At 38.0% G+C, this 27322-nt stretch overlaps 1 pseudogene; it reads right to left on the reverse strand.

The window, feature by feature from the left end:
- Positions 1 to 24605: 24605 nt before the first annotated feature.
- Positions 24606 to 26320, reverse strand: LOC118836895 (annotated as a pseudogene).
- Between the last annotated feature and the right edge of the window lie 1002 nt (positions 26321 to 27322).

A 27322-nucleotide genomic window follows, 5' to 3' on the forward strand; every position in this document is an offset into this window, starting at 1 on the left:
TGATTACTATCTGTCTTTTTCTCCATCCTGTTTCCCCCCTTTATGCTTTTATTTCTTCCTTCTCCCGTCCACTCCTCAACAGAGTTTTGCTTTTCACCGCCACCTTCCTCAGTTTATCCTCCCTCTTGATTCCCCTCCCTTATCTTACCTTTTTCCCCTTGCTACTTATTCCCTCCTTTCTGACCCCCCCCCTCCCTTTTTCTTCCCCTTTCCCCTCTTACTGCCTGTAGAACAAGTTTGATTTCTATATTATCAGGGTATATTATTACCTTCTTAAACCAAATCTGATGAGAGTAAAACTCAAATACTTCTCTTCTCCCTCCCTTCTTTCCCTCTACTGTAATGTTTTTGTGCCTCTTCATGTGATGTAATTTACCCTTTTTTACTACCTCCTTACTTCTTCTCCCAGAAGCATCCCTTTATATCTCTTAATTACATTTTTATCATTACATCAGTTATTTTATACTGACACCCAGAGTCTATGTCATTTCAATTGTTAATAATAACTGTACTATTCTCAAGATTGACATATATGTATATACATACATATTATGTATAAAACATATATAAAGCAAAATACATAAAAATATATAAGGATGTAATTAATTTGCCTTATTGATTAACTAGGATTTTCTCCCTGTTTACCTTTTTATATCTCTCTTGAATCTTGTATTTGAAAATCAAATTTTCCATTGAACTCTGGCCTTTTCATCATGAAGGTCTGGAATTCTCTTATTTTATTGAATGTCCATCTCCTTGCCTGGAAAATGATGCTCAGTTTTGCTGGGTAGTTGATCCTTTATTGTAGTCCAAGCTTCTTTGCCTTTCAGAATATAATATTCCAATTTCTCATGTCATTTAATGTAGAAGCTGAAAGATCCTGTGTGACCCTGACTGTAGTTCCATGATATTTAAATTGTTTCTTTCCAGCTGCTTGCAGTATTTTCTCCTTGACCTGTTAGTTCTGGAATTTGGCTATAATATTTCTTGGAGTTTTCAATTTGGAATCTCTTTCAGGGGGTGATCGATGGATTCTTTCGCTGATGATTTTGCCTTCTGGTTCTAGGACCTTGGGATAGTTTTCTTTCAGGATTTCTTGGAAGATACTGTCCAGACTCTTTTTTTTCATCATGGCTTTCAGGTAGACCAATAATTCTTAGATTGTCTCTCCTGGATCTGTTTTCCAGGTCAGTTATTTTTCCAGTCAGATATTTCACATTTTCTTCTATTTTTTCATTCTTTAGATTTTGTTTGACTGATTCTTGATGTCTCATAGAGTCATTAGCTTCTTTGCCCAATTCTAATTTTTAATGTATTATTTTCTTCCTTTAGCTTCTCTATCTTCTTTTCCATTTGGTTGATTTTACTTTTCAATGAGACATTTTCTCCATTTATATTCTGATTCTCCTTAACCGTTTTGCTGATTTTACTTTTTAAAGATTTGTTTTCATCAGTGAATTTTTTTCCATTTTTTTTTCTATTTTTTCTTTCACCTCCGTAATTTAGTTTTTAAAGTCTTCCTTGAGTTCTTCCAGGAATGCTTTTTGGTCTGGAGACCCATTCAATTTCCCTTTTGAGGTTTCAGTTGTGGGTATGATGTACATGTTGTCCTCTTCTGAATTGGTATTTTTATCTTCCCTGTCTCCATAGTAGGAATCAGTGGTCTTTGAAGGCTTCTTAGTGTGCTTTTTCATGGTGTTTTTCCCCCCTGGCTTCTAAAGTGGATATCTGATTCTGGGATTCAGGGGGCTCTGTCCCAAGTTTCTTGTGTTGGGATCTGTGGGCCTGCTCATGGGCTTTATGTGCTATGGCTCAGGTTTCGTGAGATGTGGGGGCAGGGTGATCTGGCTGCTGGGGGCCTGCTCTACAGCAGAGATGGTCTCAGCTGTTGTCTGTGCAGGTGTCTGCCACTTCCCCTGGCTGTGCAAAGCCACATCTGGGGTCCTGGCATTGATGTTTATTAGCTCCACCCCTCTGGGGCTCAGTTACTCTTGTTGTTCTGCTGAGGTGAGGGCTGCTGGGACACCTCTCCTCCTGCACTAGACTCCTTCTGCCACCACAAGAAGGGCACTCTTCCCAACTTCTCTTGCTTCTGAAGCCCTGTTTCTGGCTCCTCTGTTTCTCCTGAGTTAGTATTCTCTGGATTTATTCAAGTGAGGGATGAGAGCTATTTTACCTGGCCATCATGGCTCCCAGAATTTCAAGAAGGTGAGTTTCAAACCTTTAGACTGTGGTTGGAGCCTTCCAGGCTAGCTGCTCCTGCAGGCACAGACTCTGCACTGGTGTCTCCCACAGCTCCGACAGACTCCCGTCCTGGGGTGAGAGGCCTGGGGCTTGATCATGGTCATAGCTGGTACTGCCACCCTCTGCCTGTTCTTGCTCCAGCGTTTTGTTTGCCCAGCGCTCTCCCAGACTGGTGCATGGGCTGGATTCCTCTGCTGTTCCAGATTGGTTTGGTCTGGTGCCCTTCCACTTGCCCAGCACTCCTGCCCTTCTCACTCAACTAGTGGCTTCGCACTCTCTCACATCTGCTCAGATTCACTTTTTTAGACATATCTGACAGAGTTTGTGAGAGAGTTCCAGTAGTTCCTTCCTTTCACAGTGCCATCTTGGCTCCACCCCCCGGTACCAGTTCTAAGCACTGATCATTTTAAAATGTTCAGTGTGAGCATTTATACTCAAATTGTCAGTGTTTGCAAATCAATACCTGATTTATCGTTTTGTTGATTGTCTATATTCAAGAAAGTATTAATGATATAGATTAATAGACATAATTGTCTATATTCAAGAAAGTATTAATGATATAGATTAATAGACATAATTAAATGTAAAAGTATGTTTGCTTACTGTTTTTCCTTCCCTGGAGAGCCAGACTGTTAAACATTTACCAGCACATTCCTATTTTGATCATAAATCTTGCTTGATCTCAGCAGAATGTTGTAAGATATCCAGGGAACGAAGTCAACATCAGACTGAAGACATTATAATGTAGGACAACAACATCAATTGGAATTTAAGGTTTGCAAAATACTTTACATCTATTATTTTATTTGAGCCTTCCAACACCCCTGAAAATACACTATCATTTTTGAGTAGACTTTTCAGAAAACCAAACTCAAACTTCTCACGTCATCCTCCATGTAACATCCACCTCCTACATGTAATTTGGAAGACTTTGCATCTGTGCCACTTGTTTCAAAATTGTTACTTTGGTGGAAGATGGAAGCTTCAGACTGCCCACTCTTAAATGCATTTTTTGGAAATACAATTGGCATTCCTAAAGCTTTTCCCCTTAATCACACAAGAAATAGAATATTTCATAAAACTCTATTTTTTAAGGAAAGTGAAATGGTAAATTGCCCAAAGGTCTTTCTATTATGAAGGAAAAATTTATGCTTTGGTTAGGCATATATTTCAGTCCATTCTTGTAGCCATCATCCTTGTAGTTGTCTTAGTAACAGTGCTGAGGAACATAATTTAGTTATGAAAAAATAAGAGCCTTGTCTTTTTTCCCCCCTTAACACTTGCTTTTTGTTTGGATAATTAGTTATTATTCTCTTGAGGAATTATTTCTCTCAAAGATAATAGATCCTAGAACTGCAAAGATCACAGAGGGAAATTGTTATATTTTTAACCTATGACATTCCTAAGAGTACTTTTGTAATGTTGCTTACTATTTTAGTAAAAGAGCCACAGAAATCTGGATAGAGCCAGGGTAATAGGTCACATTTTAAATATTCTAAATTGGATTTTCTTATGCTTATTCTGTGTCATAACAGGGCCATTAACATCTCAATTGGGAATGAGTTGACACTTTTTTTAAAAACCAGGACAAGAAAAATTTTATGTTGAGTGCACAGATCTGCAAACTGGAGAGAGTCTGGGCTACTCTATGTGTGGGCTAGGATAAAGACTCAATAAGAATTATAATGTTAGAATTGAAATAGGCCTTGGGAACCATAGGGACCAGTACCCTTATTTTACAGATAAGGCACTGAGAGCCAAGGAGACAAAGTGATTTCCCTAAGGTAATCTAAATGGTAAAATGACAGAACAAGGATTCAAACCTAGGTCTTCAGATATTTTAAGTTTTTGTCAATATATTTTTAATATAGTCTACATCTCCTTTATATATCCCTTCTCTTCTCCTCCCAGAAACCAATCCCTTAATATGAAAAATTTTAAAAGAAAAAATATTCAACAAAATGAATCCAAACTTATTTTAAAAGTCTTACATTATATGTGGTGTTTCATATCTATCTATATTCCATATTTCTGCAAAGAAGGGAATGAGATACCATTTCAGGTCTCTTCATTGTAGGAAAACCTGGTCATTATAACTTCTCTGCATTCCGTTTTGATGGTTTTGTTGTTTCTCTTTCCATTGTTGTAGAGTAGAAACTATGTATATTGCCCCCTACCCCAATTGTGCTTATGTTTTCTTGCACATAAATATGTAATGAGTTGCAACATATTGTAGTCGTGGAGAGGACTTGGTGTTAAGGGAAGCTGAGTTCAAATCCTGCCACAGATATCCTTGGAAAAGTCTCTGAGCTTTGATTTCTTCATGTTTAAATGCAGATAATAATAGTCCCAACAGGGTTGTCTAAGGACCAAATGATAACACATATATACATACACACACACACACACACACACACACACACACACACACATATATATATATATATATATATAGAGAGAGAGAGAGAGAGAGAGAGAGAGAGATTTATATAGATATAGATAACATATAGAAATTGCTTTACAAACCTTAAAGGACTCTGTGAATGCTAGCTATTATTATTTGATCTTTCTGTGCCTCAATTTCTTCTTCTGTAAAATGGGAGTTGGCCTCAATGATTCTCTCAGTTCCTTTTCAGCTTTAAATCTATGATTTTTATGATAAAGCACTTAACCTCTTGAGCTTCAGGTCAGGCTCTAAGATTATAAACTAGACAATGCTATTGTGATCTTAATTGGTAGGAAAAGTTCTCACGCTGATGAAAGCTTGGGTCTTTGAAGTAAGATTATATGCTCACATTGGGAGGAGCCTGAAGAGGACTTTTGATCTGGGTATTTTAGTCTTGGATATGAATAACAAATAGACAGCATTTGTGTTGGAAAAAGTAAAATGTAGTCCTCAGAGAATAATCACATTAAACCAGATCATAATTTATTTGGGGGGTGTGGGGAAGCAGGATGGTTTAGTGTCTTTTGAAGAAAGACATAGATAAAAATTAACATTACTATATTTGTTCAATTATGTAAAAATTTTTATTATATTAAAAAAACACCCAGCTAAATAAATGAATTGAAGCCCTTCTTTCATTAAATTCTTCAGTTTAATTCCTCAAGCATTTGTTAAGTACACCCCTCCCCAATGTGCTAGGCACTGTGCTGGGCTTATAGAGACAAGAGGGCCTGCTCTTATGGATCTTGAATTCTACTGGGGGAAACACAATGTACCCATTCATGTAGACATGAACTATATACAAAATTAAAACAAAGTTATTTCAAAGTATGGGGGCCAAGGAGAATCCTAACAACTGAGAAAACCTAGAAGACCTCTTGCAAAGATACTAAAGCCCTGGAGCTAACTTGAACCTGTTTGGGACAGGATTTTTAAATAATAGGAGAGACATCCTTAGGAGAAACAAAGTAAATTTATTATACAAACCTTGCAAGATTTGGGCACACCTCCACAATGGAGGAGGCAAGGTAAAAGGGAACCTGCCTTAATTTATACTCTTAATGAAAAGATTCCCACCCACCCCTATGCCTTCTCTCACCATTGGCTGGGAGGTGGGCTTACAGTCTAGGTGCTAAAACTACACAGAGGACCAAGGTTGATCCTGTCCATTCAGGTTTTTCCCTATCAGAACTCAACTTCAGGGGTGGCGTCTGAAAGTCTAAGAGAAGAAATGGGATGGGGGGAGGAGAGACCTTCCTGGAGCAGAGAACAAATAGCTCACAGGAACCTCATTATCTTCTAACATCTGAGAGAGAGGGGGGCGGGGAAGGGCATGCCCACAGCTCCGGGCCCTGACCTTCCAGAATCACAAGGCCAAATCCCAAACCTCTCCTACTCCCTTAGCCATACCCTGTGAAGTGAAATTATCCATCCCATTCAAACCAAACCTTGAACGGAACCGTTGAGCTTTCAGGAGACAGAGCTGAGGAGGGAAAGCATTCCCAGAATGGGGGGCAGCCTGCAGGCATAGATGGTGTGTAAATTATAACATTGGCCAGGCTATTGCCTTGAAGTTTCATTTTTATGTATTTGAAAATAATAATTTCATACTCCAAGGCCATGTGGGTATTTCCCTTACTGAGGCAGTATAAAGGCAATCAGTAAATGAAAAGGTCTTTCCTATCCATTGAATAGGCTTCAGCTGGGGCTCCAGGTAGGGCCAACCAAGGAAGGTCTGATTAGATCTTTGTTCCTAAGTAGACCCCAAACCCTAGTTACTAGGTGTTAAGCCAAAGTGGGCATGAAGCCCTCAGGGCCCTAAGGGTAGTTGCTAAGACCAGAGCCAATGGTATGTGCCTAAGTTCTGGTCAATTAGATGACATTCTAGTCGATCCAATGAAGGCTAAGGACTGCATAAAAAGAGAGAACAGAGCTTGAAGAAGCAGACATGGCAGAAGCAGGAAAAGGAGAAGCAGGAGAAAGAGGCACATTGGAATTAGAACCAGCAGAATCCAGAGCCTTAGAAGCTGGAGGAGTGGAAGCTGAGGACTGAGAGCAGCTGAGAACCAGTTTCCAGAGCTTACAGACTGGAGTGTGCTGAGCAGGGGCTTGGGACCCATGAGTGATCTTCTTACAGGAGTGCCCTAGCATTGGGGGAAAGCACAAGTATAGTTTGTCTTGCTACCATAGTATTTTTCTTTAACCTCCTGGTTACTATTGTAAGGTGGGCTTGATTCTGGAAGGTTTTTGCCACAATATCGAATTGGGAGCATTGGTCATTGGGTCTGGTCCTTTGGAGCTTGAAAAAATGCTTTAAGTCCTCTGCCTTCTACTTAGAGAATTCCTTATATCCTGCAATTCTGAACTATTTAGGCATGCTCATGGTCTTCTTCGAGGTCATGAATTTTGCCTTGATGATATAGACAGTCAGTCAGTTAACATGTATTAAATGTTTACCATGTGCTGGGCACTGCGCTGAGTGCTGGGAATAAAGTACAAAGACAGTTTCTGACCTCAAGAAGCTTACATTCTAAACTGGGAAGACAACACATAAAAGGGAGTTGACAAGGGGAGAAGGGGAAGAAGGTCCTTGGTATAGGGGATGGTAGAGAAAGTCCTGTGGTAATGAATCAATAATGCTACCTGGGAGGATTGAAGGTATATCTGGCCTGAGCCTCCTCCTTAAGTTGGAGGTGCTGGGAAGAACCAAATAACTAGAAGGTGAGGCCTCAGGGCCAGAGAGTACATCCAGAGTGAGAAGTGTAAGCAACCCTTGGTCTACCCCAGGAAGCTGTCTTTGTGAACTGTCAGGGCTGGAAAATTCATTGCCTCTTCCAACTTAGCCAGGTCAACTCCTGTGAGCCAGTTGTTAAATTTTCATTCAATCCTCCTCCCTCAAAGGGCAAATGTTATAAATCAAGGTTTGACTAATTGTTTTGTTAATTGTCTAGACAAGAACATGATGGGGAAAATGCAATGAAGCTTGAAACTGTGTTGTGGTTACTTTTTTTTTCTTCTCAGAGAGTTGGTTGTTAAACCACAAAATTAAGCACAATTACTTGCCTAGTCTGTACTTGAAACCTTTCCAGGTTGGTAGAGTCTGGACCAGGGGTGAGGAAACTGTGGCCTTCTAGGTCCTTGGGTGTAGCCTTTTGACTGAGTCCAAGTTTTACAGAACAAATCCTTTTATTAAGGGGATTTGTTCTGTGAAGTTTGGATTCAGTCAAAGGGCTGCACTTGAGGACTTAGAGAGCCACATGTGGCCTCGAGGCCGCAGGTTCCCCATCCCTGGTCTGGACTATATCACAAGATGTATAGTTTGTTCTGGTATAACTTTAAGAACCCCAAGGTCATCTTCATACATTGATAAGGCATCATAGTGATTCACATTTTCATCAGTTCAATTCATTTCACCTTTTTTAAGTAAAAAAAAACCTATAAAAAAGAAAATATTACAGGAAAAATTCTTTAGGGTTTTTTTAATTGATAAGAATTGTTGCAACAGCTAACAAGCTGTTCACAGATTCATTCTCTGGAGATCACTCTTATTTTAGGAAGTCTCGTATTCAACAACTGCTCTCCTTTTATACATGACTTGAGTACATATTCTTTTAGACTCCTAATTAGGCCTTGCTCTAGGCCAAAGGAGACATCCTTTTCTTTGCGATGAAATAAGCAGTCTACAAGTGGTTAGAAAGGCTGTGTGATATAATGAAAAGAACCCTGGACTATAGGCAAGCAGGCTTGGTCTGAGTCCTGTCTCTTCCATTAAAGATCTTTGTGAACTTTGATATATCATTTCACCTCTCTGGGCCTCATCTTGGAAAAAAAAATGAACTAGATACTTTCAGGGGACAGAGCACCAGATCTTTGAAGTCAGGAAAACTTAAGTTCATATCTGGCTTCAGACATGTAATAGCTTTGTGACCATGGGCAAGTCACAAAACCTCTGCTTTGTGATAGTTACCTCATCTGTAAAATGAAGATGATAATAGCACCTACCTTCCAAGGTTGTTGTGAGGATGAAATGAGATAATTAGAAACTATCTAATAGGACAAAAGCACAGGTAAAAAGTGAGTTGTGTCTTTCCCAGAGAAGCTTTCCCTCACTTACCTCCTCTTGGCAGAAGGTAGAAGGTTGGGATAAGATCAATATCTACCAGAGTTCCACATGCTTCCCTATCTCATTGATTAGGTTAGCTCTTTCCCTAAAAACCAAGGAAATTATCCCCAAGATTTGATTGGCCCGGAGGACCAAGGTTCAGACCAAGTAATAATTGAAGCACTTTCCTGATGGCCTCAGGCCATGTCTATGTGGTTTCTTGATCATCTGAAGACATTAAAAGGCCCACCTTAGGGAGGTAGCCCCCTTCAAATAAGGCCAGGGTTTTATGGTTTCAAGAATCACCACATTCTACCCTAATGTTCAGACAGTTTCTGTGTAGAGGGAGGGAAGTTATGTCTACAGAGTGGAATGCTGTGTCCTTACTAAGTTTTCTATGCTACGGCTAAGTAAATCTGTTTTTGTTAAGTCTTGAAAATTAGCATGTTATTTCATGACAGTATCAGACCTAAACTACCAAAGGGAAGAGTGTGAGACAGGATTGACCTAAGACAAGGACTTAGAGAGCAAAGTGTTGCATGTGTTGCCAGAAGTGGTCACTGTAAACGTTGTTTGTTTTTTTTGCTTATTTTGTTTTCCTTATTGTTAAAAGGAAGAGTTAAATTGAGGATAGAAGGGTTTCTATCCAGACAGAACAGTGATATAAAAACAAAAATAAGCATCCACAAAACTTATTTTTAAGTCTTTCCTAAATTTTTAACAGTTTTTATCAAGTAATAACTGCAGAATTTATTTGATTTTCAGCCAGCTCTTTGCAAATGTAAACTCCCCCCACCCCATCAGCTTGTTAGAGGTCTGCTAGAGACTTGGGTAATATGCTCTATTAAACTTACATTTTATTACTATGGCAGGAAAATTTAGTTGTGGTTTTGAGTAAATTTGTTAGTAATGAAAAGTAATGAAAATGTAGGTTTATGCAGTGCTGAAAGAAAAACACCAGAGCTTTCTGTGCCTATCTAAGCTTTGCAAATGTCCAGATTAAAAATTATTATAGTACCGTGAAACAGTGCATTAGACAAGGAAAATCAAAGCTCTGAATCAGAGCTAGAACAGTTGGCTAACACAGGTAATAGATTAAGGATCCAAAAAGATCTTGAAATGCCAGAATGTTGGGCAAATCTAGAGATGAAATTTACTTCACAACCATTCCTACTGTGAAATTCATTCCTTCCATCTATGTTACTTTGTCCAGATCCTTGTTGCAGTTATCTATCAGGCTCTAGATTATTTTTTCCCTTCCTCAAGAAGCTCAGGATCTGACTCACAGTCTTCTTCTCTACCCTAATCCTTGCTCTCATATTCAGTGACTTCACTATGCTAGTCAATGTCACCTTGATCTCTGATTCCATCCATTTCCTCAATTCCCCTTGACTTTGATCTCCACTTGCTCTGAGCCACCCTTTGGGATAGTCATGTCCTTTATCTCACCTTCATCTCAAACTGTTCAACCTCCACAATCCAGGACTCTGAAACTTTGCTTTTCCATTACTTCTAATCTAGCCATCTCTCTCATTTCCTTATTCCTCCTAAATCTATTCATTATTCTCATTATAGCCTCTATCCCTTCTATCACTTCTTTTTCTCCTTGTCCACTGCCCTGGTCTAGCTTCATTTTTCCTGCCATCACAGTTTTGGTTCTATGTTTGACCATATCAATTATACATTATCTTCTACCATTGACATCTAATTCTACTAGCATGCCATTAAACACTGCTGGAAAAAAGTTGTGCAACCATTTCAACTGTCTCAACAATACCTAGTCTATTGTCCCAAATCTCTCTATACTCTAATCCACCCTTCACACAGCTACCAAAGTGAAGTGCAGATCTGACTATATTACTCCCAACTCAATCAACCACAGTGGCTCTCTATTTCCTCCAATATTCCAGAATTTGAGAGTTAGAAGAGACCTAATTGGTCATCTAGTTGAATCCATATGTGAAAAGAATTCCCATTATAACATATCAAACAAGTTTCTATTTGAAGACGTCCAAGGAAGGAGAACCTCCCATCTCTCAATACGACACACTCAACTTTTAGACAGCTCTAATTCTTAAGACTTTTCTTCCTGACAATTTTCTAAATTTACCTTTTTGCAACATCCACTGTTTGCTTTTAGTGATACTTTCTTAAGTCAAAGAGAACACTTCTAAATATTTCTCTGAATGATAACTCTTCAAATGCTTGAAAACAAACTATCATGACCCCCTCCCCCAAATCTCTTTTCCAGGTTAAACAAACCTAAATCTTTCAACCAATGCTCACATGCAATGGACTCAAAGCTCTCCTCATTCTAGCACTACATTTTGGGACACTTTTCACCTTATCAATATCTTCAAACAGTGCTTGAAACAAAGTAGGTGCTTAATAAATATTTGTTGACTTTACTGTGGTGTGTAGAACTGAACAAAATATTTCAGGTGAAGTCTGATATGGACAGATTATAATGGTGCTATCATCTCTCTATTCCTGGAAGCTATGTCTCTCAATGCAGCTTGAGATCACATTAGCATTTTGGACTGCTGCAACACACCAATAATTCATATTGATCTTGCACTCTCCCTCCTACCCCCATCTTTATCTGAACAACTGCTATCTCATGGTGCCCTGTAATTTGGAGGTTGATTTTTCCCCCCAAAGTATAAGATTACATATTTCTCTCTATTGAATTTTATCTAAATCAATTTAGCCCAGTGCACTAGCCTGTTGAGAACATTTTGTATCCAGACTCTTTCATCCTATGTATTAGCTATTCATCCCAGCTTTTGTCATCTTTAAATTTGATGAGCATGCAATCTATGCCTTTATCCAAGTCATTGATAAAAATGTTAAACAGCATAGGGTCAAGTGCAAGTTCCATGGGAAATTTCACTGGAGATCTCCTTCCATATTAACATGACACTATTAAAATTTGACTTTCCCAGTTCTTAATGCAATTAAATATATTATTATCTATTCTGCATCTCTCTATATGCTCAATAAAAATAGTATGTGGTATTTTATCAAAAGTTTGGCTAAAATCTAATTATATTATATCCACAGCATTTCCCTCACTCTTATTTTTCACTATTTAGTTTAGTAATATAAATTAGAAAAAGACATGAGAATATGAGTAGTTTGAAGTCAGAGACAATTTTTGCCTTACTTTTTATCCCCAACACTTACCATGGTGCTTGGCATATAATAAGTGCTTAATCAATTCTGGTTGACTGACTGAAAAGAGATTATTTTGGTATAACTTGTGCTTGATAAAGCCCAAGCTAGTTCCTTTAAATCGCCATTCCTCTTTCTAGGTGTTTTCTACCTTTAATAATCTATTACTATTTTAATACTCTTTAATAATCTATTAAAGGATTTCCTCAGGAATAGATATCAAACTCCCTGACTCATAATTGACAGTCTGTAAATCATAGGGTCATAGGTTCATAGCTAGAAGAGACCTTAAACGTCATTGAGTCTTCCCCAGGCCCAACCCCCACCATTTTACAGATTAGAAAACAGAGTCCTAGGAAGGTTAAGTGATTTGCTGTAAGGACCAAAATTCCCCTATCTAGGGAATCCTGTATCTCCCTCCCAAACAGAGGGACAAGTTTGATACTAAAGGAAGAGGTCGAGGAGCTCCAGATTGATTATAGGTAGTAGTTTAATTGGGTTACTTACATTGGGGGCCAGTATGATGGATCCCTGCCAAGAGTTTTCAGTCTGGGGCAGCGGCCAGATTAATCAGTGAATCCCTGCCAAAGTACCCCCAAAGTCCCTGTAGTAATGATAGAAAACAGACAAAGGGAGGAGGAGCTAGATACTGCATCACTACTGATTGGTGGATATTTTTGGTTTTCTGCTTAATAATAAGCTTAGGCATTAAGCCAATGTTATGCCCAAACATAAATTTGTGTATCAATCAGGTACTGGTCACATATGGGTCACGATATTCTTGTTACAGCTTTCATAGGTCATAGTATCTAAGTTTTGACTCAATGTCTAAATTAAGATTCAGTATCTAAGTTATGATTTTTTAACAGGTCATTGTGTTTGGGCTTCCACCTTTCACAGAGTTTAAGTTTTTATGGCTTTTCACTTATTACTGTACTTTATGGCTTTTCCCTATTTGAGACCCGACACTTGCCTAGTTTTTAAACTTAGGTCTTCCTGACCATGCTGCCTCTGTTGTCTTCTCTCTGTCTGAACATCAAGATTATCTCTTCTTTAGACTTGAGACATTTCTCCTCTTTTCCATGTTCTTTCAAATTTCATTGACAGCATTTTATTTCTTAGCAAATACAAGTTTCTCTCCAAACTTTGTGTATATGACTTCCCTTCCCATATTCTCTAGTCTAGCCAAACTGTCCTTTTTGCTGCTTGTCATCATGGTACTTCATTTCCTGTTTCTTGTGCTTTTATGTTTGCTGCCCCCATGTCTGGAATGTTTATGGGCTTCACTTTCACATCTTAAAGATCATTTGTTTCTTTCAAAACTGCTCCAGAGCCATCTTCTCCATGAATCCTCTCCTCATCCTCCTACCAGTGAATGTTTCTTCCCCTACAATATTTAATTAGTATATATTTTGTATATATTATTTGTATATGTGTTGTTACCCTGGATAGAATGTAAATGTCTTGAGGGCAGGTTCTATTTCCTGTTCGTCTTTGCATCCCTAGCATCTAGCACAGTGCTTAATGTGTGTAGCAGTTACTTAATAAATGCTTGTTGTTTGATTGACAGATGAGGGGGGACATGATAATTTTCTTCAAGTATCTAAAGGATTATCACCTGGAAGATAGACTATTTTTCTGCTTGTCCTCAGAGGGAAAAAATTAAGAAGAATGAGTGGAAATTGTGGAGTAGTTTTTGTTATAATTCACATACATCATCTCATTTGATCTTTATAATAGCCCTTTGAAATGGGTACTAAAGGTATCACTATTCTCATTTTACAGATGGGAAAACTGAAAGAGGGGGCATGTTTTGCATTCAGGTGGAATTTGAACCCACTTTTCTTGATACTAAATCTAGTGCTCTTTACACTGTACTGTACCACACCAATACTTCCTTCTATTGTTAGAGTCTAATGGGAGGCCTTGATTGCTAATGAAATAATTTGGTTTGTATTTGGTAGGTATCCAGGAACTGTCAAAAATTTTAGATTAGTGGAATAACATCTTGAAAGTGCTACCTTATGAATATTAATATGGTGGCGTAGGAGGGATTGGAGGAAAGAGAACTGGAGAACCCTCATAACCCATTAGAAGAATATTGCCAAAGTCCAGGCTTAAAAGTATTAACTGGGATTATAAAAGTCAGAATAATAATGACTTTGGAAAGGAAGAGAAAATTTAGGAAGTGTAATAAAGGAAAATTGACCAGCCTATGTAAAGGCCCCCTCCCTGTTCTTCTACCTGACTGACCACCTCTTGGTTTCCTTTGACAAATCATAATCCACCTCCCATTTCCTAAGCACAGATGTACCCAAGGCTCTGCCCCCCTCTCTCTATATATCCCCTCTTGCTGATCTCATGAGGGATCATTGGTTTAATCATCACTTTCCACAGATGATTTTCAAATCTCTGGATTTAGCCCTAATTTCTCTCTTCAGCTGCAATCCCACACCCTTGGCTGACTTTTTGGACATCCCTACCTAGGTACCCTACAAGCACCTCAAACCCATTATGTCCAAAATAAAACTCTTCCTTGCCTGCTCCTGCATCTGTCCTGCATACAAAGTTCTTTATTTCTATTTAGGGCACAATCAACCTCCTAGTCACTCAGGTTAGCAACATCAGAATCATTCTTATGCTATACTCTTCACTCTTCCTTACATGCTAAATCAAACTAGTTGTTAAATGTCGTCCAATTCTATCTCCATCACATCCTTCACAGTAGTCTCCTTCTCTTTACTCCTATAACCACCATCCTAGCTCAGGTTCTCAGCACCTCTTGCCTAGACTACTGCAATAACATTTTATTTGGTCTCCATTTTCCCAGTCTCTCTCATCTCCAATCCATTCTCCACACAAATGACAAAATAATCTTTCTGAAGGACATATAAAGCTGAAAAGGACTTTGTCACTCCATTTATCAGAAAGTAGCTCCCTGCTGCCTCTAGGATAAAAGGCAGACTTGTTAACCTGGCATTTATAGCCCTTTACAATCTATCCTTGGCCTTCTTTTCACAATTTATTTCACATTATTACTTCCACCAGAATACTGTGTTGCTGTTCAGCTCACCTACTTGCTGCTTCTCATACATGGCATTCATTCTCCCTCCTTCATGCCTTTGAATATGTTTTACTTTATTCCTGAAATCCTCTCTCCTCTCACCTCTGCTTCCTGGACCTAAACTTCCTATGAAGCACAGCTCAGGTACCACTTCCTACAAGAGGCTTTTTACAGCTCCTTTGTTGTCAGTGCACCTGTTCCAGCCTTATCTCAAATTATGTTGTACTTTTTTATTTTGTATCTATCTGAGGGTAGCGGGAATTTGTCCCCCATAGCTTTGTGTCAACAGAAAACAAAGTGGAATGTGGCATTAATATGTTATTAAGGTATTATCACCTGGGGATCCCTGTATGAAGTACTAACACCTTCTTTGAATGAATGGGCTGGGGTAAAAATGGGCCAAGACTCTTGAGGTTGTAAATAAGTTCTGGAGGGGCAGCTAGGTGACTCAGTGGATATAGCACTGGCCTTGGAGTCAGGAGGACCTGAGTTCAAATCAGCATCAGATACTTACTAGCTTTGTGGCCCTAGGCAAGTTCCTTAACCCCAATTGCCTCCAATAAATAAATAAGCCCTGGAGAAAGTTCAGGAGTTCCAGTAAGCTCCAAATAGGGGTCTGAATTAGAGAAAGAACACAGTCTGAGAGAGAATTACTCTTGATGTGGAGACATCTTTTCCTCCTTTATTGACCATGTCATTTTGAAGGGGAGGTATTCTTAACAGTACATATTATAGGGAGCAGAGATGTGGGACCTAGATCACTGGTGTCAAACTCACAGAGAAGAAGAGCCACCAAACTGTTTAAAGATCCCTTTAGGAAACATTGATTTAGAAAGCCACATATTAACATTAACTATGTTCTGTACTATTTTAATTTATTTTATTGAATGTTTCCCTGATAGTAACCTCATTCAGACCCACGAAAGTGTTGCAGGCCATGATGTGGTCAGCTAGCTCTTGTTTGACAAGTTTGTTCTGGACAGAGATGGATAGAGAGATACAGTCATTCAAGGCAAGAAATGGCTTCAAGAAATACTTCTGGCAGAAAAAAAATGTAAAGAAGGGGGGCAGAGCCAAGATGGCAGCTGGAAAGCAGAGACTGGCCTAAAGCTCTCCCCAGGACCCTCCAAAAACCTATAAAAATGGCTCTGAACAAATTCTAGAACTGCAGAACCCACAAAATAGCAGAGGGAAGCAGGGCTCCAGCCCAGGACAGCCTGGATGGTTGCTGGGTAAGGTCTATCCCATGGAGCTCGGAGCAGAGCAGAGTCCAGTGTGGGCTGCACCTGGACCAACCAGGCAGGGAGCCAGGTGGAACAGGCCCTAGCTCCCTGAATCAGTGAGCTGCAGCAGTTACTGGACTTCTCAACCCACAAACACCAAAGACAACAGAGAAGGTTAGTGGGAAAAAACTGTGGGGACAGAGTGAAAGGAGTTCGCAGTTTGGCCACTGCCCCAGGGGCAACAGAGGAGGTGCAGCTACAGAACTACAGCTGCAGTTGCTTCTGGTCCCAGGCCCACCTGGTGGGAGGAATTAAGTGGCAGATCAGACCAGGTGTGCAGAGCCTGCTCAGATCTTAGTCACAGTCTAGGTTGGTGGTTCTTGGGGGAGGAGGAGCGCTGGTGTGGCAGAGCTTGTTGTATAGAAAAAGCTCTGAAAACCACAGTGCAGCCCCTAAAGCTTGGGACAAAGCACTCTCTACCCTACAAGCAGTCATATCCCTAGGAAAAACTGAAGGGTCAAGTAGTTGGCTGGGAACATGGCAAGGCTGTGAAAACAGTCTCAGATTCAGACTCAGACTTTGGAATCTTTCTTTGGTGACAAAGAAGACCAAAACATACAGCCAGAAGAAGTCAACAAAGTCAAAGGGGCTACATCAAAAGCCTCCAAGAAAAACATGGACTGGCCTCAGGCCATGGAAGAGCTCAAAAAGGATTTGGAAAAGCAAGTTAGAGAAGTAGAGGAAAAATTGGGAAGCAAAATGAGAGTGATGTGGGAAAACCAGGAAAAACAAATCAAGGACTTGCTAAAGGAGACCCCCCAAGATACTGAAGAAAATAACACCTTAAAAATAGACTAACTCAAACGGCAAAAAAGCTCCCAAAAGCCAATGAGGAGAAGAATGTCTTGAAAGGCAGAATTAGCCAAATGGAAAAGGAGGTCCAAAAGACCACTGAAGAAAATACTACCTTAGAATGAGATTGGAGCAAGTGGAAGCTAGTGACTTTATGAGAAATTAAGATATTTTAAAACAGAACCAAAGGAATGAAAAAATGGAAGACAATGTGAAATATCTCATTGGAAAAACCACTGACCTGGAAAATAGATCCAGGAGAGATAATTTCAAAATTATTGGACTACCTGAAAGCCATGATCAAAAAAGAGCCTAGATCTCATCTTTCAAGAAATTACCAAGGAGAGCTGCCCTGATATTCTAGAGCCAGAGGGTAAAATAGAAAGTGAAAGAATTCACTGATGGCCTCTTGAAAAAATCCCAAAAAGAAAACTCCTAGGAACATTATCACCAAATTCCAGAGCTCCCAGATCAAGGAGAAAATACTGCAAGCATCCAGAAAGAAACAATTTGAGTATTGTGGAAACACAATCAGAATAAGACAAGATCTAGCAGCTTCTACATTAAGGGACTGAAGGGCATATGATATTCTGGAGGTCAAAGGAGCTAGGTTTAAAACCAGGAATCACCTACCCAGCAAAACTGAGTCTCATGCTCCAAGGCAAAATATGGAAATAAGATATATAGGCAATGGGGCATAGAAATCTATCTTGCCCTACAAGAAAGTAAGGGAAAAGGGGATGGGGGGTAGGTGATCCTTGGTTTTAATTCTAGCTCCATTGACCTCAGAAATATCATATTCCAAGCCTTAGTGGGAGAGTGTGCCCAAGGTTTATGGGGGGGATGAGTATTTTGTAGCTATTGTTCTTACTTTTGCATCTTTTAAAAAATAATTCACATTTATTTTATTTTCATTTCCAATTCTCTCCCTCTGATTTCCCCCCCCCTCACCCATTTAGAAAGCCAGAAAAACAAAACCATTACCAATATGTATAGTCAAGGAAAGCAATTTTCTGTATTAGCTATGTTCACGGTCTGTGCTCTGATGCCATCACTTCTTTTTCTGAAGATGAATAGCATATTTCATCATGAGTCTTCTGGTGTTGTGGTTGGTCATTGTGTTGATCAGAATTCCCAAGTCTTTCAAAATTGCTTTACAATATTATCATTACGTATATTGTTCTTCTGTTTCAGCTAACTTCACTTTGCATCAGTTCATATAAGTCTTCCTAGGTTTCTCTGAAACCATCCTTTTTGCCATTTTTTTAATAGCACGGTGGTATTCTATCACATTCACATACCTTAACTTACTTATTCATATTTCAATGGATGGGCATCTCTTCAGTTTTCAATTCTTCCCCACCATGAAAAGAGCTGCTATAAATGTTTATGTACATATGAGTCCCTTTCTTCATTCTTTGATCCCTTTGGGGGTATAGTTCTAATAGCAGTATCACTTGGTCAAAGAGTATGCACAGTTTAATAGCTTTTTGGACTTAGTTCCATACTGTTTTCCAGAATAGCTGGACCAGTTTACAGCTCCATCAAGGGCGCATTAATGTACCTGTTTTCCCATAGCTCCTCCAGAATTTGTCATTTCCCTTTCAAAGTTGTTTTTAATTTTTATCAATGTTATCTTGGTAAATGTTTTCCATACTATGTCCACAAACTGAATGTTAAAGGAAAACACAATTGCTCATGAGTTATTGAATCGGGAGTGTAGACCTAGAGTTACCCCTAGAACCCATAGAAGTAATTATTATTCAGATTATCTATCCTTAAGTGTGAATGAACATTAGGGTTGTACCTCAGAGGGGGAAGTGCTACACTGGACATGCTGTTTGGCTCCAAGTAGAATGTAAGCTCCTCGGGGGCATGGGCTGTTTCATTTTTTTCTCATTTTTCCAGTACCTAACATACTGCTTGGTACAAAGAATTTTTTAATAAATGCTCATTGTCATTTTTTATTCATATATTGTAATATCAAAATGAGTTGGGTAGGGCAGAAGGCCTGAGTTCAAATATTGCCTCTGACGCTACTTGTGTGACTTTGGACAAGTCACTTCACCTCCCTATACCTCAATTGTCTCATTGGTAAAATTATGGGGTTGGACAAGATGGCCTTGAGAACTTTTCTTGCTCTTTATCTATTATCCTCTGATCTTATGTCTCTTATATCCATTTCACAAATAAGGAAAATTAAAATATAATAAGGGAGCATTGGTTTATCTAAGGTCCAATTATTGACAAGAGCTCAGATTTCCTGACCCACTCAATCTTTTCATCCACCTATTAATGTATTAAACATTTATTAAATGCCTATTATGAGAAAGGCATTGACCTACATGCTAGGACAATAGGAAGATAAATAAAATACAGCTCTTATCCTCAATGCTCTTCAAATCTGTAGGAATAGCAAGAAAAGGAGAAAAGTTCAAAAAAAGGACAAGTTCAAAAGAACTTATAAAAGAAGAATTGACAAGAACATTTAAGAATGGGAGTAAAGGAGAGTGAAAAGATGAAATTTTTATAATTGGCATTTATGTAAGTTGAGAGACCCCAAAACTCCATTAGCAAAATTGGTTTTATATCTCAAACTCAAAAATTTTTATCCAGGGAGAAGTTAGATAAGAACCTTATTCTATGAATGTTAAGTTTAAAGCAGTATATCTTATGGGGGAAAAAGGCAACTAAAAAGATCAGCTAATTAGAATCCTAACTTGAAAAGGGAAATACATATCTGACTGTTCAGTGTGATTATATATACCTCCCTTCTGGGGTCATACTTTACATGCCAAGTTAAAATATGAATAGATATATTAAGATAAAGTCTTTGACATAATGAGTGTTTAACTGAAAATGGTACTAAATTTTTTTTTTAAATAATCTTTTGGTTTGAAAAGAGACATGTAGCCTTGAATGTTGTTGCATTCACTGTGGAATATAGTTAACTTGTTTGTAAATTGTACAAATTAGAATTTTTGTAAGGATGTCTTCTATCTTTCATTAGTGGTTAGTTTCCATCTGAGCAACGTAAGATTGGTACTATACAGGGTAAACTGAAAGAACAATTTTCAGCTTTGATAACTGGTGCTAAGTCAGCTGCCATTGGATTAAAGATGGTATAATAGCTGCTGTATCAGCAAATTGCATTGTAATGTTTTGCTTTCTGAGACAGATGTTTATGAAACATTCCCAATATCTTCACGTTTGATAGTGTTTATTGTTCAACAAATAAGTTACACATCTACTTCACACCCAGAAATTTGTAATGCAGCTGTAGAACATTTTAAAGGCAACAAATGCTGTGATTAGATTTTAATTTTCTGAGTCATTTACCATATAGCTAGTGAGTATTTATTTAGATCATTTTTTGAATGTAGCATTCTTAATGTAGGCTAAAAAAGGCTCAACTCAATAAACATTTTGCATTTTACACAGAGAATGGATATCTTTATCATGTCAAGGAAGAGTTTCTTTGAACTATTGTGTCATGGCTCCAAGACAAAGCTGGAGTAGTACGACCCAGCTGTAGCTATTTTAGGATATACCAGCTGTTGGGAACACTTAAAAAAACCCCAACAAACCAGAACAGCTGTTGAAAGGCTTAGGTTGAAAGGCTATTATCTTCTTCTATGTGCTAACCATGTTTCAGAAAAAGAAAAGTAAAACCAGGTCAATTACTTAACTGTTACATTCAAGGCCATACAACAGGCTTCCATTTTGTCAACTCAGTACTTTGGAGGCAAAAATGGAAGATTAGCGGAGAGGGTAGAGAAAAGATATTTACTGCATTTTAAAGACATGTAGAGGTGACTCAGTCAACATCACAGGAAGGTAATGGGGAATTTGGAAAGAATGTTACAACCTTAGCCCTCTAGGTTACACATAAAATTCACTTACCTACATTCTTTATTCCAGATTGGAAGGTCCAAGTTTTCTTGTATTGAAATGTTTCAGTAGTCTGAGCCTGTGCTTTCCTCAAAAACATAAAACAAAAAACAAACCAAAAACACATAACAATGACTAGGCAATAAATCCAGTTTCTATGTTTATTAAAGCAGGCCTTCCCACCTCCCCCCCCTCCATTTTCCAATTGAATATCTCTGTGGTCTAGGTTCAATCCTGGTAGTGGTTGCCTCTTCTTTGTATCTGAATTGTAAATCAAGGAGAGACAGAAGGGGATTAGATTATTGCATAGTTGTTTTAGCTGCTTTTTTACTTGACTATGTCTTTTAACCAAGTAAATCAGTGACTGACATTTGTACCATAATGACAAAAGAAAAGAGTCACTTCACCTTTCTGGGTGAGTCACTTATTCCCCTTAGGCCTCAATTTCCTCATCTGCAAAACAGGGAGGCTAGAATAGATGACCACTAAAGTTTTATCTGGTGATAATCCTCTGATCATATGGATCAGATGATCCTTGGAGTAAACAAACATTCTATGTGAATGTTATTTTTCTGGATGTAAAAAAATGATTTCTGATAGAAAAGGAAGCTCCAGAAAGCCATTCTAGTTTAAAGGTAATTACATTCAAATGAATAATTTATGCTCATTGGTTTCTAGCTCTTATTGCCATTAACTAACTCTATGACCATTAGAGAGTCCTTTTACTGCTCCCGTGTTAACATCCTTATCTGTAACAGCCTTATCATAACCCCTCAGTATACCAGGAAACTCTCTAAGAATATAAATTGCAGGGTAGAAAATGCTCTCACTGGTTTTTTTTTTCAAATGAGAACACTCAAAAAAGTTCAGAAAGTGATACAAAAAAGAATGCAGTTTTTTTTCTATCTTGCTAATTTGTGTACACATATTTCATTGTTGGGTCATTTCAGTGGTGTCTGACTCTTTGTGACTCCATTTTGGGGTTTTCTTGGCAAGGGTACTGGAATGGTTTGCCATTTTGTTCTCCAGCTTATTTTAGAGATGAGGAACTGAGGTAAGCATGGTTAAGTGACTTGCCCAGGGTCACACAGCTGAGTGTTTGAATTCGGATTTGAACTCATGAAGATGAGTCTTCCTGATTCTAAGCCCAGTGCTCTATCCACTGTACCACCCAGCTGGCCCATATTCACATATATGTCTTCAAAATACGCAAAACAAAATGAAAAGACAATAACCTTTCAACTCCATTTGGGTTGTAATAGTCTATATATGGAAAAGAAGTCTAAATTAATGGAGCCTATTTAAAAGATTACTTTGGAAATAAAAAACAGTATAACATTTCCAAGTATAGAGATTCATAATGTAAAAAAATCAGATGATGAATGAATTCGTTGACCTGAGAACTTCCTTCAGTAGTATAGATTGTAACCCATGCGCATTTTATTCCATTGAATTCCTTCTGAAAGTATTCCACAGAAGGTCTACTGAATGTACAGAGGGACTTCCTCACATATCTCTTTAATAAAATGTTTTATGCCACTTAAAAATTAAATTTTGTTTTTTTAATCATCAAAAATCTACTTCTCTCTCTCCTCACAGGGTACTAAGAAAATTTTGATGATTTGGTGAAAGGAGGGTTATTATTATGCAGAGAAAGTAATGGTAACATGATGGTTCAGCAAAAGTCCTTAAGAGAATTGTTTTAATGAAAATCATTTGGTGCATCTATGATCTCACCAAAATAGATACTGTCTGTATAAGTCCTGATGGTAATTCATCCATACCATTTAATCTTGTATAATAATTGTCCATTTCTTCCCTAAATCCCCCCAAAGCCATTCCTCTTAATATGCTATAGCCTTTCCTCTGGTTCTTTAACATCTTGCGGACATCTTTTTTGGAAATCAGACTGGCTATAGTTTGTTGTTTTTTTAATTCCTTATTCTTATTCCAAAACTTGTCCACCTCCTTTTCTGATCATATAAGTTCTTTACAATCCTTTTTTAAATGCAAATTATTGGCAATAGGCTACAGCTTCCTTATACCTGCCACACGTTTTTCCATTTCCCTTTGGGTCAACTCAATTTTGATTCTTCTGTGGTTGTGATGTTGCATGGTTTATAGTCATAAGCATCACCACCTGCCAAAATGTGAGGCAGCTCTATATTCACTTCCTTTTCAATTGTAGGTCAGTCCATTTGCAATCTATCCAGAAATTTGTACTGACAGATGAATTCTTTGTCTTATTCCAGAATCTGGACAACACACATGTTTCATCTACTTTTTCATGTGTTTATTGCTAAATTTATATCTTTTAAGTAATCATGGATCTCATTGAGGAAATCTAGTTATATTCTGGGCCTTGACACAACTGGTACAATGATCAACATCAAGAGTATCTGAAGAAACTCATCTTCTCTAAGAAATCCTTCAGCATATTAAGATATAAATGTGCCCTAATTAAAAATCAAATAATGGTGAAGGAAACTTGTTTTCTTCCAGACAGTTTTAGTCACTTTTCTGATGGATAGCTATTGGTTTGTAATTCAGTATAAGGATTTATTTTAAACCAGGCTTGTTATTTCATTGGTATAGGCATGTCATTTCATTCTTTACTCACAATGAAGAAATGTTCCTTTCTCTCCACTCATATGGCCCTGAACTTACATCAGGTTCTTATTTAAATTATTGCAATAGCTTTTTTAAAATAAGTTTTTATTTTTATTTTTTGTTTTTAATATCATCTACATTTCTCACTCCAAGAAAACTATCCATTTCATTTTTATTCTGTATTTGTCTTTGCTTCTTATACATGGTTCATAGAACTAGCAGATTGTGGGGTTTTGTTTTCTGATTCAATCTCTCACTGTTATTTCATTACGTTCCTTAATTCATTCAAATAAAAATTTGAGAGTTGGATTTATATTTTCCTCCTTTTTTGTCTGTTGTATTGTCTTATTTTCCTCATTAGGAATTTTTTTCTTCCTCTTTTAAGATGTTCTTTGGCTCTTTGATTAGCTTTGCTCAATCTACTTTAAGCCAATTCCATTCCAACAGGCTTTCTTTTCCTCACTCTCAATTGCCCTAAACGGGTCTCCTCAACTGTCAAGCCTTTTGTTAGTTCTGGGGTTTTACTTAACATTGCTTTCTTTTTCTTTCCTTCTTCTATTTAATTATCTAATTCCTGCCCTCTGTTTTTCTTTTCTTTTCTCCCCTCTCACTTAAGTGGTATTCTTGCACATTATCCCTGCATGTACTCTTCAATCTAATCATGCAACTGTACTTGCTTCTTCTCAAACAATGACACCTCTCTATTCCTTTGTGTTGCTTATGCCTCATACCTAGAATGCTCTCTCTCTGCATCTCTGTTTCTCAGAATCCTTTTATTCTTTGAAAACTCAGAATAAGTGTCCACTTCTAGAAGATGCTTTTCTATCTAGCTGCTAATGCCTTCCCCTTGAAGGTTGCCTTGTATCTGCTTGAAATGTATTTTGGATATAACAACTTATATGCATGTCACTTCCATTAGAATGTAAAGTATTTGGGGGTAGTGACTGTTTTTTTTTAATTTAAAAAATTTTTTAATTTGTTTTAGCTATTCCAAATATTTTAATAAGAGTTCTCTGGAAGGCATTTAAAAACCAGTTTGTAAGGATAAACTCCATTGGAGAGAGAGAATACAGAAAGCAGGTGGCCACAGAGTTGAGGAATTTTCTTGATTTGGGGCAGGATCTGAGAGTCCACTGTTTTCTGATCCTTGTGCTGCTCTGTAATCTCATATTTCTCATTTTCTGTGTCAAAAATTTCTCTTTCTTGGTGTCTAGGTTTACGGATCCTCTTCTTCTTGAAGTAAGCATCAGTAAGATGATTTGGAATTTTTACACCTGAAAGGTTAACCCTGGTAGAGGTGGCAATGACAAATTTCTGATGGGTCCTTCTCAGAGGAACACGGTTGATGGTCAGAGGTCCAGTTACCAGTAGCAAGCCACTAGCCAGTTGCTTCAGGAAAACCACTTGCTTGCCCCTGTGGTGGCCAGTGAACATGATCAGAACGGTGCCTGGCTTGATGCTAGCACAAAGTCTCCTCACATGTTGGCTGAAGGGCTTTTTGCCATGACTTAGCAGCTTTCTAGACACATCCTCAGTAGGGTAATACTGAGGCATTTTGCGGATCTTTGCCACGTGGGTTCCTCCATTCTTATCACCACCAACTGGCTTTGAGATAGTAGCAGGCACCTTCTCTTTCTTTTTCCTTTCAATCCGGGTTTTTGGTGCAGCATATTTCTGCTTGTACGTGGCTCTCTGGGAATACACTGCAGACCTGGAGTATCCACCAATCCCTCAGGCCAAGACGGGGTTCCTACTTCAATGCTTTTGAGGCTTTTTTGCCCCCTTTTCAGCCACATCTTTATTGTTCTCTCTTTTTTTCCTTTTTGACCTTTTCCTTTGGTTCCTTTGGGGGCTTGTTGTCCACCATCTTGAGAGAAGGGAAAGAGGTAGTGACTGTTATTACATTTTCTCTATCTCCAGTGCCTAGAATAATGTCCGGCACATATTAAGTGCTTAATTAACGCTTATCGATTGATTGATTGATCCCAATGAGAGCATCCTCTACCCTACAATTTATGCTCTACTGAGAAGTTCAGTGATTTGCTCAGGGTAACAAAGATCTTATGATTCAGCAGCAAGAGTTGAACTTTGGTCTTCTTTTCTTCAAGGCTCTCTCTTTATCTTAATCAATCGATCAACAAGCATTTATTAAAGATCTACACTATACTAAGCTAGGTGCTGGGGATAAAGATAATGAAGCAATCCCTACTCTAGTGGAAGAAATTTCTGTACTCTGAATTGTAGGTATAAGCATGTCAGAAATAATTGTTGTTAATTTATCATAATTAAATATCTAAGGTTTTTTTTTTCATAGAAAAAAGAAACGTATAAACTGTCAGAATCCCCTCACGCTCTCAGACATATCTTTATCACAAGTCATTCGAAGTTTTCATTTGTAAGATTCTAGAACATGGATTATTTCATAGTCAAGACTGAGCAATTAGCTTGAGTTTGGCCAACATTTAGCAATTTGCTTCATCAACCTGAAAAGCAGTAGCTTAAATTTTAGCATACCTTTAGAAAATCATTTCTCTAAAATGATTCAATCTCTCTTTGACTGTTCCATTCAAGGATTCTCTTCTTTAGTTGGTCAAAGGTGACCACAGGGATAGTTCCCATTAACTGAAGTAATCTTCCATCTTTTAGGTAGGTCATTACTCTAATTGCTTGAGGGTGTGGGGAAAGAGGCTACTAATCTTAAGCGGCTGAGTCATAGGGCCCCTTGCCCTAGTACAATCCTTACCCTAATTACCCAGGGCAGAGGGCTTTTGGGGCTGCTCAGAGGGGAAAAGGACATGATTTCTTTTTTCCCCCCATTCTCAACACATTTTATTTTTATTATATTAGCCAGATATAGCTTCTTTTTCAACAGTAGGCTTAAACAATTCTATAAGTATGCCAGGTAAAAGGGTCCTCTTGGTTAGAATACAAGGCGGATATAACATTTTCAGGAGGCATAAAATGTGCTTAATTTTAAAATTAGGAACTTAGTGATCACAAGAAGTTCTAAATCACATCATATTAAAGAGAGCAAATGTAAATGTGTTTAATAAAAATAAACCTGCCACAAATTTTGATGTAATTTACCTTTAATGAGAGAATTTGATATGCAAATACTAACAAATTAAAACTTAACACTGCAAATTATTTCATTGTACTATTTTATTTTTTCTGCATAAATGTAAGCATATTTTGACCTATAAACAATATTAAAATAATAACTTTGATTAATTGGAATGCTTAGGGGTTGGGTCCATGTAACTAATGGCTAATATTTAATTCTTCAAGGTAAAAACCTTTCAAAAATATAATAGTTCACTGTTTGGTCTTAATTTACTGCCTTTACTAAGCTAACCACATTGTGATGGCTAGGAATCTTGGTGAAGGACATGATTTCAGAATGGATAAAGAAACACCGATAAGGTTTCTCTTATAGATTAGTCCAAAGACTAGGAAAATTTTAAACGGCTTTATTAATATTATGAAAGGGAAGTTCCAAAGGAACTTACATTCTACACTGCACTTTTGTGCAGTATTCTAATGTGCTTAAGCATCCTTGAAATGAGCTCTTTCTTTTTAAATGATTTAAAAATACTCCCCAGAATTTCATGTATATTATTAATTTGCCTTGCTTTGTTTGCTAGCCTCTCCCTCCTCAGATTTTCCAAGAGCACCTTTTCTTAATTCCTCTTTATTTGTGTGTATGTCTGATTGTC

The sequence above is a fragment of the Trichosurus vulpecula genome, chromosome 2 (genome assembly GCF_011100635.1).
Source record: "Trichosurus vulpecula isolate mTriVul1 chromosome 2, mTriVul1.pri, whole genome shotgun sequence".
Lineage (NCBI taxonomy): Eukaryota > Metazoa > Chordata > Mammalia > Diprotodontia > Phalangeridae > Trichosurus > Trichosurus vulpecula.